This window comes from Pleurodeles waltl, chromosome 5 (assembly GCF_031143425.1).
Source record: "Pleurodeles waltl isolate 20211129_DDA chromosome 5, aPleWal1.hap1.20221129, whole genome shotgun sequence".
In the NCBI taxonomy this organism is placed as follows: Eukaryota; Metazoa; Chordata; class Amphibia; order Caudata; family Salamandridae; genus Pleurodeles; species Pleurodeles waltl.
This window is the reverse complement of record NC_090444.1, coordinates 1451876675-1451892014: the sequence shown is the minus strand read 5'-3', so window position 1 is coordinate 1451892014 and position 15340 is coordinate 1451876675.

Here is a 15340-nt window from a genome sequence, read left to right as displayed (position 1 = left end):
AGCCGCTTTTGCGTCGTTTTTTAGCGCCTGGTCAGGGCAGGCGTTAAGAGACCTGTGGGCTCGAAAGGAGCCCAGAGGTGCCCTCCCATGCCCCCAGGGACCCCCCCTGTCACCCTTGCCCACCCCAGGAGGACACCTAAGGATGGAGGGACCCATCCCAGGGAACATAAGGTAAGTTCAGGTAAGTAATTTTTTTATTTTTTTTTGTGGCATAGGGGGGCCTGATTTGTGCCCCCCCTACATTCCACTATGCCCAATGACCATGCCCAGGGGACAGATGTCCCCTGGGCATGGCCATTGGGCAAGGGGGCGTGACTCCTGTCTTTGCTAAGACAGGAGTCATTTCAACGGGGGTTGGGAGTCGAAAAAAATGGCGCAAATCGGGTTGAGGCGATAATTTTGCCTCAGCCTGACTTGCCCCATTTTTTGGCGCCCAAGCTCCATATTCCCCTACGCCGGCGCTGCCTGGTGTACGTCATTTTTTTTTTCACGCACACCAGGCAGCGCCGCCGGCTAACGCCGGCTAACATCATTGTATAAATACGGCACCCGCATGGCGCTTCAGAATGGCGTTAGCCGGCGTTAACTTTTTTGACGCACAACTGCGTTGGCGCAGTTGTGCGTCGAAAAGTATAAATATGGCCCATAGTGTTTTGTATCAAAACCATAGGTGGTAGCCTGGGAACGCTCATGCACTACCCCTGGGATGCTACTTTGACACAGGGTAAAGGAAAGCATCAGCGCAAAGTGTTAATAATTCATGCCCACAGTTCTTAACAGTTTAAGCCTATTTAATGCATTTGAATTAAAATTTGACATGTTGTTGAATTAATAATGAGTCTGTGATAGCTCAAATGGTGGTACACTTTTAGGATTAAAGATTAATGTATTAAAGATGCACCTGAGCTATAGGTGTCAGTAAAGTTTGCACTTAAATGCTAGTCTGCGATGCATCTACATTCATTCTCAAATCATTTGGAGAATGAAGATCAAGATAAAATAACAGAATTATTAGGTGATTTTAATTTGTGATGTGTCATATCTTTGTAACTTCCTAAATGAAGTTTACATTATTAAGTGTTGCATTCTAAATTCCTTCACACCAAAACTGTTAAACCTATAAATTATGAACTGCTATACAGAGCTATCATTTCATTTATCCCCTTCGCTGCCAGGCCTTTTCCCCCTCAGGTGCCACGCCTTTTTTTGGCTATTTGGGGCAGTTCGTGCTTAGGCCCTCATAAGTTTTTGTCCACATAAGCTACCCACACCAAGTTTGTGTCCTCTTTTCCAACATCCTAGGAATTCTAGAGGTACCCAGACTTTGTGGGTTCCCCTGAAGGAGACCAAGAAATTAGCCAAAATACTGTGAAAATTTCGTTTTTTTAAAAAAAATTGGAAAAAGGGCTGCAGAAGAAGGCTTGTGGTTATTTCCCTGAAAAGGCATCAACAAAGGGTTTGTGGTCCTAAAATCACCAGCTTCCCAGCTTTCAGGAACAGGCAAACTTGAATCAGAAAACCCAATTTTTCAACCAAATTTTGGCATTTTACTGGGATTACGTATCCCATTTTTACGATTTTTTGTGCTTTCAGTCTCCTTCCAGTCAGTGACAGAAATGGGTGTGAAACCAATGCTGGATCCCAGAAACCTAAACATTTCTGAAAAGTAGACAGAATTCTGAATTCAGCAATGGGTAATTTGTGTAGATCCTACAAGGGTTTCCTACAGAAAATAACAACTGAAATAAACAAAATATGAAAATTGAGGTAAAAAAACAGCAATTTTTCTCTACATTTTACTTTGTAACTTTTTCCTGCAATGTCAGATTTTTGAAAGCATTATACCATTACGTCTGCTGTACTCTTCTGGTTGCGGGGATATATAGGGCTTGTAGGTTTGTCAAGAACCCTAGGTACCCAGAGCCAATAAATGAGCTGCACCCTGCAGTGGGTTTTCGTTCTATTCCGGGTATACAGCAATTCATTTGCTGAAATATAAAGAGTGAAAAATAGGTATCAAGAAAACCTTTGTATTTCCAAAATGGGCATAAGATAAGGTGTTGAGAAGCAGTGGTTATTTGCACATCTCTGAATTCCGGGGCCCATACGAGCATGTGAATTACAGGTCATTTCTCAATTGCATGTCTTTTTCACACACTGTCTTACATTTGGAAGGAAAAAATGAAGAGAGAGACTATTCTGTGTTCCCCCAAGTCTCCCGATAAAAATGGTACCTCACTTGTGTGGGTAGGCCTGATGCTTGCGACAGGAAACGCAACATGGACACATCACATTTTTACATTGAAATCTAATGTGTTTTTTGCAAAGTGCCTAGCTGTAGATTTTGGTCTCTACTTCACTTGTGTGGGTAGTCCTAGTGCCTGCGGCAGGAAATGTCCCAAAACACAACGCGGACACATCACCTTTTCCAAAAGAAAACAGAGGTGTTTTTTGCAAAGTGCCTACTTGTGGATTTTGGCCTCTAGCTCAGCCGGCACCTAGGGAAACCTTATAAACCTGTGCATTTTTAAAAACTAAACACCTAGGGGAATCCAAGATAGGGAGACTTGTGGGACTCTGACCACGTTCTGTTACCCAGAATCCTTTGCAAACCTCCAAATTTGGCTAAAAAAACACTTTCTCCTCTCAATTCGGTGACAGAAAGTTCTGGAATCTGAGAGGAGCCACAAATTTCCTTTCACCCAGCATTTCCCCAAGTCTCCCGATAAAAATGATACCTCACTTGTGTGGGTAGGCCTAGCATCCGCGAAAGGAAATGCCCCAAAACACAACGTGGACACATCACATTTTCCCAAAGAAAACAGAGGTGTTTTTTGCAAAGTGCCTACCTGTGGATTTTGTCCTCTAGCTCAACCGGCACCTAGGGAAACCAACCAAACTTGTGCATTTTTGAAAACTAAACACCTAGGGGAATCCAAGATGGGGTGACTTGTTGGACTCTCACCAGGTTTTGTTACCCAGAATCCTTTGCAAACCTCAAAATTTGGTTGCAAAAACACTTTCTCCTCACATTTCGGTGACGGAAAGTTCTGGAATCTGAGAGGAGCCACAAATTTCCATCCACCCAGCGTTCTCCCAAGTCTCCCTATAAAAATGATACTTCACTTGTGTGGGTAGGCCTAGTGCCCGTGACAGGAAATGCCCCAAAACACTATCTGGACACATCAAAATTATCAAATACAAAACTACCTGTTTTTTTTGGGGGGGAGGGCAACCTGCGTTTTTGGTCCTGGGCTCAGCAGCAATCTAGGGAAACCTACCAAACCCAGACATTTCTGAAAACTAGACACCAGAGGGAGTCCAGGGACGTGCGTGAATCCCCCAATGATTTTTTACCCAGAATCCTGAGCAAATCTCAAATTTATCTAAAAAATCACTTTTTTCCCACATTTCTGTGTGGAATCACTGCACTGGGACAAATTTCCTGCCACCCACTGTTCCCCTCAGTCTCCCAGTAAAAATTATACCTCACTTGTGTAGGTGGGCCAAGTGCCTGTGACAGGGAAGAGCCAAAAACATGTCGAAATTGTGGGGGAACCAAAGCGGGTCCAAAAGGGCAGTTTGAAAAAAAAAATTTTTAGGCTGACAAGTGCAATAGAATTTTTATCGGTATAGATGGGACAATGTTGGCTGGTAGGATTTTTTAGATTCCTTCAGATTCCGGAAGGTTCCATCACAAAAATGTGGGAAAAATGTGCGATTTACAGCAAAGTTGGAGGTTTGCAGGGCATTGTGGGTAAGAAAATGGTGTGGGGTGCATGTGAAGCACACCACCCTGAAATCAACCAGATGTTTAGTTTTCAGATGTGTCTGGGTCTTGTGGATTTTTCTACATGGCAGCATCCCAAAGTCAAAAAAGTGCAGCACTCACCATTCCAAGTTGGATGATTTTGAGAATTCCAAGCTGTCATGGCCCAAATGTAAAACCAAAACCCCAAATAATCAAATGTCTTCTTGCTTTGCATGGGATAAAATGTTTTATTGTGTGGTGGGAGAGCTGTAAGACTGTTACTCCCTTCAGTTGGGGGTGTGGGCATGACCAGCCCATACTGGTTGGTAGCCACCACCCCACTATTGTTTTTTTTATTTTTTATTCCATGCCATCTAGTAGACTTTCTGCCCCCCTGGGTGTGGATCGGGCGTAATTGCCCCATCTGCCCACTTGTGGGCAGAACAACGTTTGCCCCATTTATTTGGGGTGGGGGTAAGGCCATGCCCCCAACCTCTTATTTTGAAAAAAAAATTCTTCCCTGGTCTCTGGTGGGCTTTCTGCCCCCCTTGGGGGAAAATGGGCCTTCCAAAAATAGGCCGATCTGCCCCCCAGGGGGCAGATATGGCCAACAGTAATGTGCCCCCAATGGGGAGCGACCCTTTCCCAAGGGGCAGTCCCCCGAAACAAAACACACACATACACACATACCAATCCCTGGTCTCTAGTGGTCTCTGCCCCCCCAGGGGTGATTTGGCCTAATTATATTAGGCCGTTCTTCCCCCAGGGGGGCAGAAATGGCCTAAAAACAATTTGGCCCCCCAGGGAGCGACCCTTGCCAAAGGGGTTGCTCCCTACACATAAAATAAAAAAAAGGCAAACAAAATGATCCCTGGTGTCCAGGGGTTTTCTGCCCCCCCCTCGGGGGCAGATTGGCCTAATTATATTAGGCCGATTTGCTCCCGGGGAGCAGAAATGGGCAAAAAATAATTCCCCCCCCTGGGGAGTGGCCCTTACCCAAGGGTATACGTAAGTATAAAGATAAAAAAGAAATTCCCTGGTGTCTAGGGCAGAAATGGCCTAGAAACAATTTGGTCACCCTTGCTGAAGGGGTCGCTCCCTAAACATAAAAGAAAAAACTAAGAAAAAAAATCCCTGGTGTCTAGGGGGTTTTCTGCCCCCCGGGGGTAGATCGGCCTAATTATATTAGGCCAATCTGCCCCCAAGGGGCAGAAATGGGCTAAAATTGATTTGCCCCCCTTGGGAGCAACCCTTGCCCCTTGTGTTCATTTATAAAAAATAAATCCCTGGTGTCTAGTGGTTTCTGCCCCCGGGGGGCAGAAATTGTCTAGAAGCAATTGCTGAAGGGGTCACTCCCTAAACATAAAACAAAAAAAATCCCTGATGTCTAGGGGATTTTCTGCCCCCCCCCCGAGGTAGAATTAGGCCGATCTGCCCCCGGGGGGGCAGAAATGGCCCAAAAATTATTTCCCCACTGGGGATCAGCCCTTGCTCATGGGGCTGCTCCCCTTTATTTCATAAAAAAAAAAAATCCCTGGTGTCTAGTGGTTTCTGCACACCCGGTTGCAGATCGGCCTAATTATATTAGGCCAATCTGCCCCCACGGGGGGCAGAAATGGCCAAGTAACAATTTGGCCCCAAGGGAGTGACCCTTGCTGAAGAGGTCGCTCCCTAAACATAAAAGAAAAAAAAAATCCCTGGTGCCTAGGGGGTTTTCTGCCCCCCCCCCGGGGGCAGAAAGGGCCTGAAAATTATTTGCCCCTGTGGGAACCAGCCCTTCCCAAGGGGTCACTCCCCTATCCCTGCTGTCTAGTGGGTATTTCTGCGGCCCTTCCTTTCCTTTCATGTCTCTGCTGGCCCCCCCCTCCCAAGCGGAAGAGAAATGCTAAGCATTTCTCTTCCGCAACCGGGCTGGAAGCATGCTTCCAGCGCAATGGAAGGTGACCTCTGATGAGGTCAGCACGCTTTCGCGTGCTGATGTCATCAGATGTCACTGGAGGGGTTGGGCGGGTTGGGAGTGGAAGGGGAAGCAATTCCCCTTCCAGCTCTGACCTGGGGGGGTGGGGAGATGGCCCTCGGGGGAAGTGCTAGCACTCCCCCGAGGGCTGGTATATGGACGTAATGGTTACGTCCATGGCACCACACAGGCGCAACCATGAACGTAACCATTACGTCCATGGCGGTGATAACGAGTCCCTTTATGACAAGTTTATACACATTGGGACTCGTTTTAGGCCGCACATTTTGAAATATACACCGCCATCATTGCTTTGTTGAACGACACCATCCTGCACCACCATTGGGCATTCCCGCTTCCAATGCCCCACGCCCCCGCACGCGTGACATGGTGATTCCATTTTCATCCCCTGCACGTCATTTTGAACTACAACAGTATTCAAGTCTGGACCACGGTTCACAAAACCTCGACCTCCACATCTCGGTTGCGCCTGAAACATGCCATTCCCTTGCGGATGCTGCTGTACCATCTGCTGGATTCCATTTCCCTGCATATCTGCCTGTGCTGCCTTAATCTGCATCACCATCACTTTCTCCTTCAACTTTCTCTGCTTCAATTCAATCTCGTCACTGCAGTATTTCGCATACTGGAACACCTCATGAATCGGCTTTGCTTGCCAACAGATCAAATGATTCTTAATCATCTGGCTAATCTCTGGTCTCAGCCCTTCAACAAACCTGAACACAAGGTGATTCATGTCTTTCGGTTCTATGGTCTCAGTGCCACTGTAATGCTTGAACGCTTTCAACAGCCTCTCATAGTAAGCATGAATCGACTCTTTAGCCTCCAGTGAGGTTCGATCGATTTTCTGCCATTCAGTCACTTTCGGCGACACCTTCTGCTTCAAAAACTCAATCACTTTATGATAGTATTTCATCACCTCCTCAGACGGTGCTCCAGTCACCTTATCCCTTGCCGGTTCCTGTGTTGGCCAATCCACACCTCTCTTGCACTCAAGCCATAAGTCGGGTGGCACTATAATCTCAAAAAGGGTATTCAAGTCCTCCCAAAGACATTTTGCAAGCTTCACAAACCTATCTGTCTGCTGGTACCACTCTATCGGCTTCTCCCTCAACCTGGGATATCATTTGTGAATGATGGAATGTCACCCCTGGACCACGGTACATGGACTAGCACCCCTCCCGCTGTTTCTCTCATTGGTAGCATTTTTACTGTCCCCGTGTCCAGTGCGGTGTTAGCCTGCTTTGGTTCCGGATCATCGCTTTTCTCTTTATCCCTTTTCTTTGCCCATCTGCCTTCCCATTTCTCCAAGGCACCCCAGATCTGCGCACTTTGCAGTATTTCTTTAAGATGCGCTTTCATCCCAGCCGACCTCATGTGATCAAAATCTTTGGAATCAAAGTCTAATCTGTATCTTCTTTTCAAATGTTTAGTATTCTCAATATCAATGTTGTATTTATCTGCCAGGTTCGCCAACCTCTGATGCACCTTACTCACTCTTTAGTGATTTTGGGGCACAGATACCTCAATTCTGCTTCTGTGTATGACTCTAATCTGTTCACCCCCATTGTTCCTTCCACTAGTTATGCAGCTTCTACACCCAATCTCACAAAGTTCAGGTATTCGTCCCTTTCTGGCCTCTCTGCGGTCACTGTAGTAGTTTGTGAAGCACTGGTAATTTCTAACCACTCATTCAACTGTTGCACGGAAAAACCTTGCAACAAAATGTTTCCTGACTGCATCAATGGTGACTGTGACGTATCTGTACTCAGTGTTTGTGGGGCTAACACACTTAGCCCTGCTTGTCTCGTTGCCTCCAAAGGAACCCCAATCGGACTAAGGTCTAACAGAGATCTGAGACCTTCTGCTGCTTGTTCTCTTGGTAGAATGGTCTGGGGAGTTCCTGAGAACCCTCCTCTTGGGTCCTCACCCCCTGATCACATGTGTCGGGTTTACCTTGCGCATACAGCGGTACTGGTGGACCAACAGTAACTGGTGTCTGGCCTGGCCCCAAACTCCTTGGAGCAGTAGCTCCCATGGCTTGACTCACCGTGGCTGGTGCAGGTACTGACTGCGGTCCTGCTATTGGATTGTAACCTGGAATCAGCTGTTGCTGCGGCTGGGGCAGCAATTGCGGAGTTGGCTCAATCTGAACTAGCTTTGATCTTGTGCATATCGGATCAGGCGGCACCATCAGACTCGTATTTGTCTCTAGTACTGGGACGTCTGGATAAATCCTCTGTATCGGCAGAGGTTGAAACTGTATCTGGTGTCTGGTGCAGTGGGTACACTGACACCATTTTGTATTAAAACTGAATCACTTGTCTGCACTGTACTCGGGACACCCTTGCTTTGTATCGGATCCCCAGGACCCGCACTAGTACTTGGAGCAGTGTCACTTATTGCATATGGTGACGGGCGATCATGTAACAACTAATTAAGAAACTCTTCATCATCTGAATCATCTTCATCTACCCAAGATCTCTGAGTCTCCTTGGCTTGCTAGAGCCCTTGTCTGTCTTACAGGTGGCTTTCTTTCCCTGTGCCTCATTTTCCTGTGTTATTGCTGGAAACAGTTTGAGTCCGTCGACTATTCCCCTTCTCCACATTCTGCTCTCATTGTCCCATCTAGCCTCCGCTAGAATCTTTTCTGACCTTTTCATTTTCCTTTTGAATTTTTGCTGTCTTTGTCGTATGGCCATTAAATCCCAGACTGCTAATGCCTCATACTGAGCTGGTCTCGGAGGTGGTTTTTGAACACTTAACATTCACCTTAAATTCTCTAAGATTCTCGTATTGAACGTTCCATGCTCTGGAAACGCTAAACATCCCTCTTTCTCTGTTAATTTGCGCCACTGCTTCATCCAAAGACACCTTGCTACCCCTTTCTCCTCCATGACAATATAAGCTGGAGTACCTTCAGGCGGTGTAGGCTCCCCATCACTCGCCAGAATATATGTATCTCCCTTCAAAGTACTCCTCAAAGCCTTGAAAAACTTAATTTTTGCATCTTTTATTTTGCTTAGAATCTAATCAGGAAGTGACTTTAATTCCCAGAACACTCTTCACCCACCTTTCTCAACCTATTGCCTCTCACGGACGACTGCCAATCCGTGCGCGACCCCTCTCGGCAACTGACCTATCCCAGCGCTGCACCACTGATGTCACACTCACACACACTACGGCTGACAAAGTCTTGCGGCTTGTCCTCCTTACACTGGATTCACACCAAACTAATGCAAAATTTTGCAACCACCTGTAACCACAAAAACTCAAATATGCCGGTTTACTACAGGAAGGGTAACACATTTTCTTCAGAACTTTACAGAGATTTCACTTGAAGCCTCGCCCACTACTCTCTCCTTCTCAGCTCCCGCATATGCAAGCAGAATTCACCCCGCAAACCTACTCTCGACTTGTCAATGGTTTGTTCTAGTGCACTTTAGAACTTGCCAAATCTCCATCGAAGGTTTCACTCACACAATTTGACTCAAACTTGACTTGTCAACCACGACCGATTGACCTATTAAACCGCACAAATTACAACATAAACCCAAGTGCCTCCTACACTTGTCAATATACTCTGGAGTCTTAGACCACGACGGGTCCGTACATTACCAACCAACCACGTGGATAATTTTTTTGAGCATAAAGCGCCACACTCACATGAAGTACGCCGACTTCCCTACTCTCATACTGTGGAGTATGCTCACTCCTACTAAAACATCATTACCTGGCCTAAACATACAAACTTCACAAAACTCCTGCAAAATGCATAAGCTGAGCAAGCGCAAATTTTATACCACACATACTAAAACGCCGAGAACATTCCCAACTCACTTAGGCAGGCTCCGAGATTCTGGGAAAGTCATGGGGAATTTAGAAACGCATCATACCTCTAATTTGCATTATCTCGAAAAACAAAATTAAACAATGATTCTCCGTCCTATGGCCCCGAAGAACCAAACCGTTGCTCTGCTACCAGAACTGTTAACGCGTCCCTTTATGACAAGTTCATACACATTGGGACTCGTTTTAGGCCGATGAATCTTTTGACCCTGATTGAAGACACCTTAGGACGAGATAGCTAGTCAACATAATAATCAATACGTCAATAATGTCATCAATATTTACTATAACAATGCAATTCACTTTAGTCAAAGTCATTTAACTATACTCAAGACACCACCATGACCTTTCAGTCATGAATAACCATACCAATTTAGTATAATTTTGTGATATTTATTCCCTCTTGGTTACAATTCTAATAGCAAATGTATTAGTCTCAAAACCAAGAAACACATTAGCATAGTCACAATATGGCAACTCTGATAAGATTTCATCAAGGCAAGAATCACAAACATCAGGATATAACAAGTCGTAAACATAAGCTATCCTTAGCAGAGTATAATTAACACGTCATTCAACAAAGCATAGATTCAGTCATTTGTCTATTTGCGTCAGTTTTGTGAATCCCTTTACTAACCTCAGATTAGCATTGGCATGTTGGGCTTCATGCAAAACAATTTAGTAACACCAATTTGGAAAACATCTAGCTATGGTCTCTGTCAAAAGAAAAGCAGTTGGTACCTAGAAAGGAAAAGCAAACAGACAATCACAATTTCATTGTCATAGTTACCCTCCAAGTTTGGGTCAGCACTCAGGTTCAGTCTTCATCTTCAGGACATCAGTTGATTCGCCATCAGTCAGGAACTCAGCTCTCAGGAAAAAGTCACTTCCCTCATAAGGAGGTAAAGTGAAAATGGGCAATCTAAGGACAAGAATGGTTCTAAGCTAAAAGTATCAAGTCACTAGTCAAAGTGACAAAGTGTCTGGATCATAGTAATTCACATCAGCATCTCCCCTAATCTATTCTCTCTGGTCTCCCTAGTTCTGATTTACTTCCTGGTGTCAAGGGTTGTTATCCCCTTTTTCGTTGTACATTCCCCTAAAATCTAATTGGCTAAGGGGTTGCACCCCACAATCTCTAGCCAATTAACTTTTACATTATGTCATTGAATTTGTCACCCTATAACAGTTCTCACATATTTTATTGGTCCTTATGATTGACGTCTTCAGGGGGGAGAATGTCCGGTATGATTTCATCCTCTCGTGGTCTTTTTGCGCATCTTTTGTCAGTAGCTCCATTGTCTGTACCGGTTTAGGTGACCTTGCACATAGCGTTAATCTACACTGTTGCACTTAGCTAAAAAAAATTCTACATGCAGGATGAATTTCATGAAAACAGATCTACTACAGTTACATTCAGCTTCTGGTTTGAAGAAAACAAGAGTTCATGTCCTTTAACAAGCCAGCACAGGGCATGTTAGAAAAAATACATTTAATATGAGAGACAGGCAGCTAGGCCTCGACTCATGCTAACTAAGGCCTAGTGATTCACTAACAGTATTTTAGCAACTTAACCTTTAACAATTAGAGTAAAATATGTCATAACATAATGATTCATCAATATTAGTCATTTTTCATTAGTCTCCGTATACATTGATGGCCACTCCCCGTGGGCACATTTCAAGCGCATGTTTTAGCAAAACATACTAATACAGTTTCTATGTGGCATTATTATACATTAGTTCATAAGCATTTCATATCAATATTGATTATATAAGCTACGCTCTCTGAGCGGCAAAGGGGTTAAGAAAACATACTTCCAGCCATATTTCTAAATATTCATCTCACCCATCTTCATTAGTCCACTCCAACCTACATAGATCATAAGCAAGCATTGGAAATAGGCTTGGACTTTTAAAATGACAGTGGGTTTTCATTGAATATTTATTTGTATGTGTGGTTAAACTGATTGTTGGTTGTGTGCAGGCAGCAATGTGTTAAAAGGTACTGAATGGGTAAATAGATGAGTGAATAAAATCCATAAATTAATTAGTGAGTGACTGAATGCATAAGTAGATAAATGTGAATACAATCCATAAATTAATTGGTGAGTGACTGAATGCATAGGTTGATAAGTGGGTGAATGTACGGATGCATGAATAATTGAGTGAGGTAATGAGCACGTGGACAAGTGAATAAATACATGGACAGTTGGCTGGATGAATAGATGCATGCCTGCATTAATGAATATACAAATGTATGGATAGTGGAATGAGTAAAACAATGAAGCTGCTCTCCCTTCCAAAAACTGCTGTTGCATCCCTCAGCTATATTTCCATCAGCAATTCACCCATACATGCACCCAGTCACTCATTAAATAATCCACTCATTTAGTTATGCTTTTGTTGTTCCATTCAGTCACTCATCCACCCATTGGCTCATTGTAGCAAATGTGTTCCTCAATTTGCTTTTGGACTACCTGTTTTGGACGTTTAGGCCCATATTTATACTTTTTTAGAGCCACATTTGCGACAATTTTGCATCAAAAAATGATGCAAATGCAGCGCTAAAAAAGTATAAATATGGGCCTTAATATGAGTGAGTCCTACCAATGGAGTCTCACTCAATGTAAATTCTGTCTAAAAGGAGTGTGAGTGTTAGCAGCCAGTGTTCGCCTTTTAAGATGAGGTTCACTGCTGCAAGTTTGAGTAAGAGGCTCTAAGCTGGTTGCATATGAACAAATGCATATTCAGGCTAGTGGATCCTAAGCATGTGAGACTACATTCTGGTTCAGTGTGGTATGTGTGCACAGGTAGTCTGCCACAGAAGGACTCCACAGGGATTGGTGCTGGCATGGTGTAGGCCCTATGATGTGCGTGAATATTCATAGTGCAAATCTGTAGTGTTTAACTGAAAAGAGAGAGTTCTTTCCTAAATTCTATTTTTATAGATGACATCTGCACCAACTTAGGCTTACAGATACAGAGAGATACCATTCTGTGAGGTAGAAATGTAACCCCCAGCATTGACCCAATGAATGTACTCCTTATGGCACTTGTCGTTTTCTAACACTTCTCTGGCTCACCTCCAAATTAGATTACAGGACTTGATCCCTCCTACTGGGGTAATTATTCTATCGACAATACGAAGGATCAAATGCCACCCATAATATAGAGCCATATGACATTGCATGGGCTTGTTCTTCAGAAAATAAGAGGTGGGGATAGAATCCGCAGGTGCTAAGTACTTGTCACCCTGCACCTGACTTGAGAAGGCACGCTTCTACTTAAACAAAGGAGGGCAGCCTGACCACTAAAGCCAAGAGCAGGAGAGGCTCCTCTTTGACGTTTTGGAAAGGGTCAGGCAGGTGTGGGCAAGACCTTGGCCCTACAGGAATAGTTTTCATCAGACCATTTCAAGCCATCATTTTGAAATTTCCCAGAATGCTGTGTTGGAGTTTTGGGGCAGGTACAAACTGATGGTGTGTCACCTTAGGAATGGGCAGAGGTGCCTAGCCTCTGGAAGTTTCCACCCGCAAGTCAAAACCCCTGCATAAGGGAGAGACTACTGAGAACTTTCTGGACACGGGAGGAAAGACACCAAAGAAATGGCAAACTGGATGGAGAAGCCAGCTGACTCCACCGCAAAGGTAGACTAAATGATTTTTGAACTCCAACTGGCACCACAGGAATAACAGTATTTCAATAAGATCAGTGGTGTTAGCTCTCTTACACTTTCTGATGGACAGTAGATGGTTGGACCTGCCTGGGGACAGGACCCTGGAGGGTTCCACTGGAACTTCTTTTGACTGGTCTTGCAGATGAGTGACCTCCATCAGGAGGGTGCTACTGACTCAGACACAAAACGCCCTGCAAGACAGCCAAAACAATTCGACCAGGGGAGAGCAGCAAGGAGGGTACTCTGCTGTTGCTCTCATAATAACCTACTTGAATGGTTCAGGATGGGAAGATTGAAAATGTTACAGATTTCACAGTCTCAGGTCTTGGGGACATACCTATCACTAAGGCTACACCAATGTTTCATGTGCTACAAAGTTAGATTTTGTGCTAATATAGTTAAAAAAAATAACTAATTAAATGCAAGAATGTGAGTTAAGGTAGTGCCCCCTGGCCCTGAGGAAATATTTCCCTAGCACTGATTATGATATTGATTGTGTTTGTAAAGTGCAGGATTTTACAGGTGGTGAAGGTAAAAACCTGGACCATCCCAATATGCTTTATTAGAGTAAGGAGTTAAAACTGTTCTTGATGTAGTAGAACAAAAGGCTCGACTGGGTGTGTACCATTTTAATTTTGTTTTACGGTATTCAGGACCTGTATTATGAAGCAATTTATAGGCAGTGCATAATGCTTTAGAGGCAATTTGATTCATGATGGGGAGCCAATGCAGCTGAAACACTGTGTCGGAGGCTGATTTAATGTTTGGGGTTCTCATTAAAAGGTGGGCAACTGCAACTGCATTTTGGAGAATCTGCAGTTTATTCAAAATTCATTGTTGGACGCCCATGTAAAGAGCCGATCTAGTGGAAGAAGGTCAAGTTGACAATGAAGATGAATCTTAGGTTCCAGACTTTCATGGCCGGAACAAGGAGGGGACCCAAATGTTCAGAACACCAGGATGAGTTCTAAATGGCTGTCCTGCTCCCAAACAAAAGGGCCTCCGTTTTTTCAGAGCTGAGTTTGTCATTTTTTTCTCATCCAACTAACAACCTCAGTTATGCAGTTGTTGAAGCATTTTCCGGAGTCTGCAATTTCCGTAGAGATTGACACCAGGATTTGCGTCTCATCCGCATATGCAATCATGGAGAATCCAAAAGAACACATGAGTCTGTCCAGGGGGGCAATGTAAACATTAAAATGGTGGGGCCCAAAGAGACGCCACAGGTTAGGGAGAAGGTTTGTGATGTAAACTCTCCCACGGATACGGACTGTTCTCTGTCAAAAACAAAGGAAGGAAACAGTTCAAGTACTGGTACTCCCATGCCTATGGCTGCTACACAGTCAATTAGCACTGTGTAACTTATGGTGTCAAGGGCTATGGAGAAGTCCAACAGGCTAACCGCAGCCTTACCTCAGCTGTCAATTATTCATGTGATTTCTTCGGGGCAGCTATTAGGGCAGACTCTGTGCTGAGAATTTTTTCTAAACTGGAATTGTGCCACGTGTAGAAGTACATTATCTTTTAGGAAGCTGGACAGCTCAGAATTTAAGTCTTTTTCCAGTATTTTAGCAGGCATGGGTGGGCATTAGATAGGGTGATAACTTTAATCTAATAAGGGTCACCGGAAGGTTTCATTAGCAATGGATGAATGGATGTTCTTTTTCACATCTTAGGAAACTGACTCTTGAGAAGAATGCTGTTCAGAATATTAGTAAGAGGACCTGCTATAGTATCTGCTATTTCATGGAGAGTATTTGGGGGGCAGGGGTCGGAAGGAGCTTCCAACTTAGTGATTCCCATTAGTTCACTTCTTCCTTCAGCAGAAAAAAAAAATCAGTAGGATGATTTTTATTGGTTCCTGGAGGTTCGGTTTTGAACTCGACTAGGATAGTGTTGTGGCTAGTATCAAATTCAAAATAAACTTCCGCGCTCTTAGTGAGAAAAATGTGTGCCAGGGTTTCACATAAACATTGAAGAGAAGGTATGGAATTGGTGATGGTAGGTTTGGAAAGGATCTGAACGTTGTTAAAAAGTTGCTTGGCTGAATTTCTACTGAGGTATTTTTTCAGTGTAATATTGTG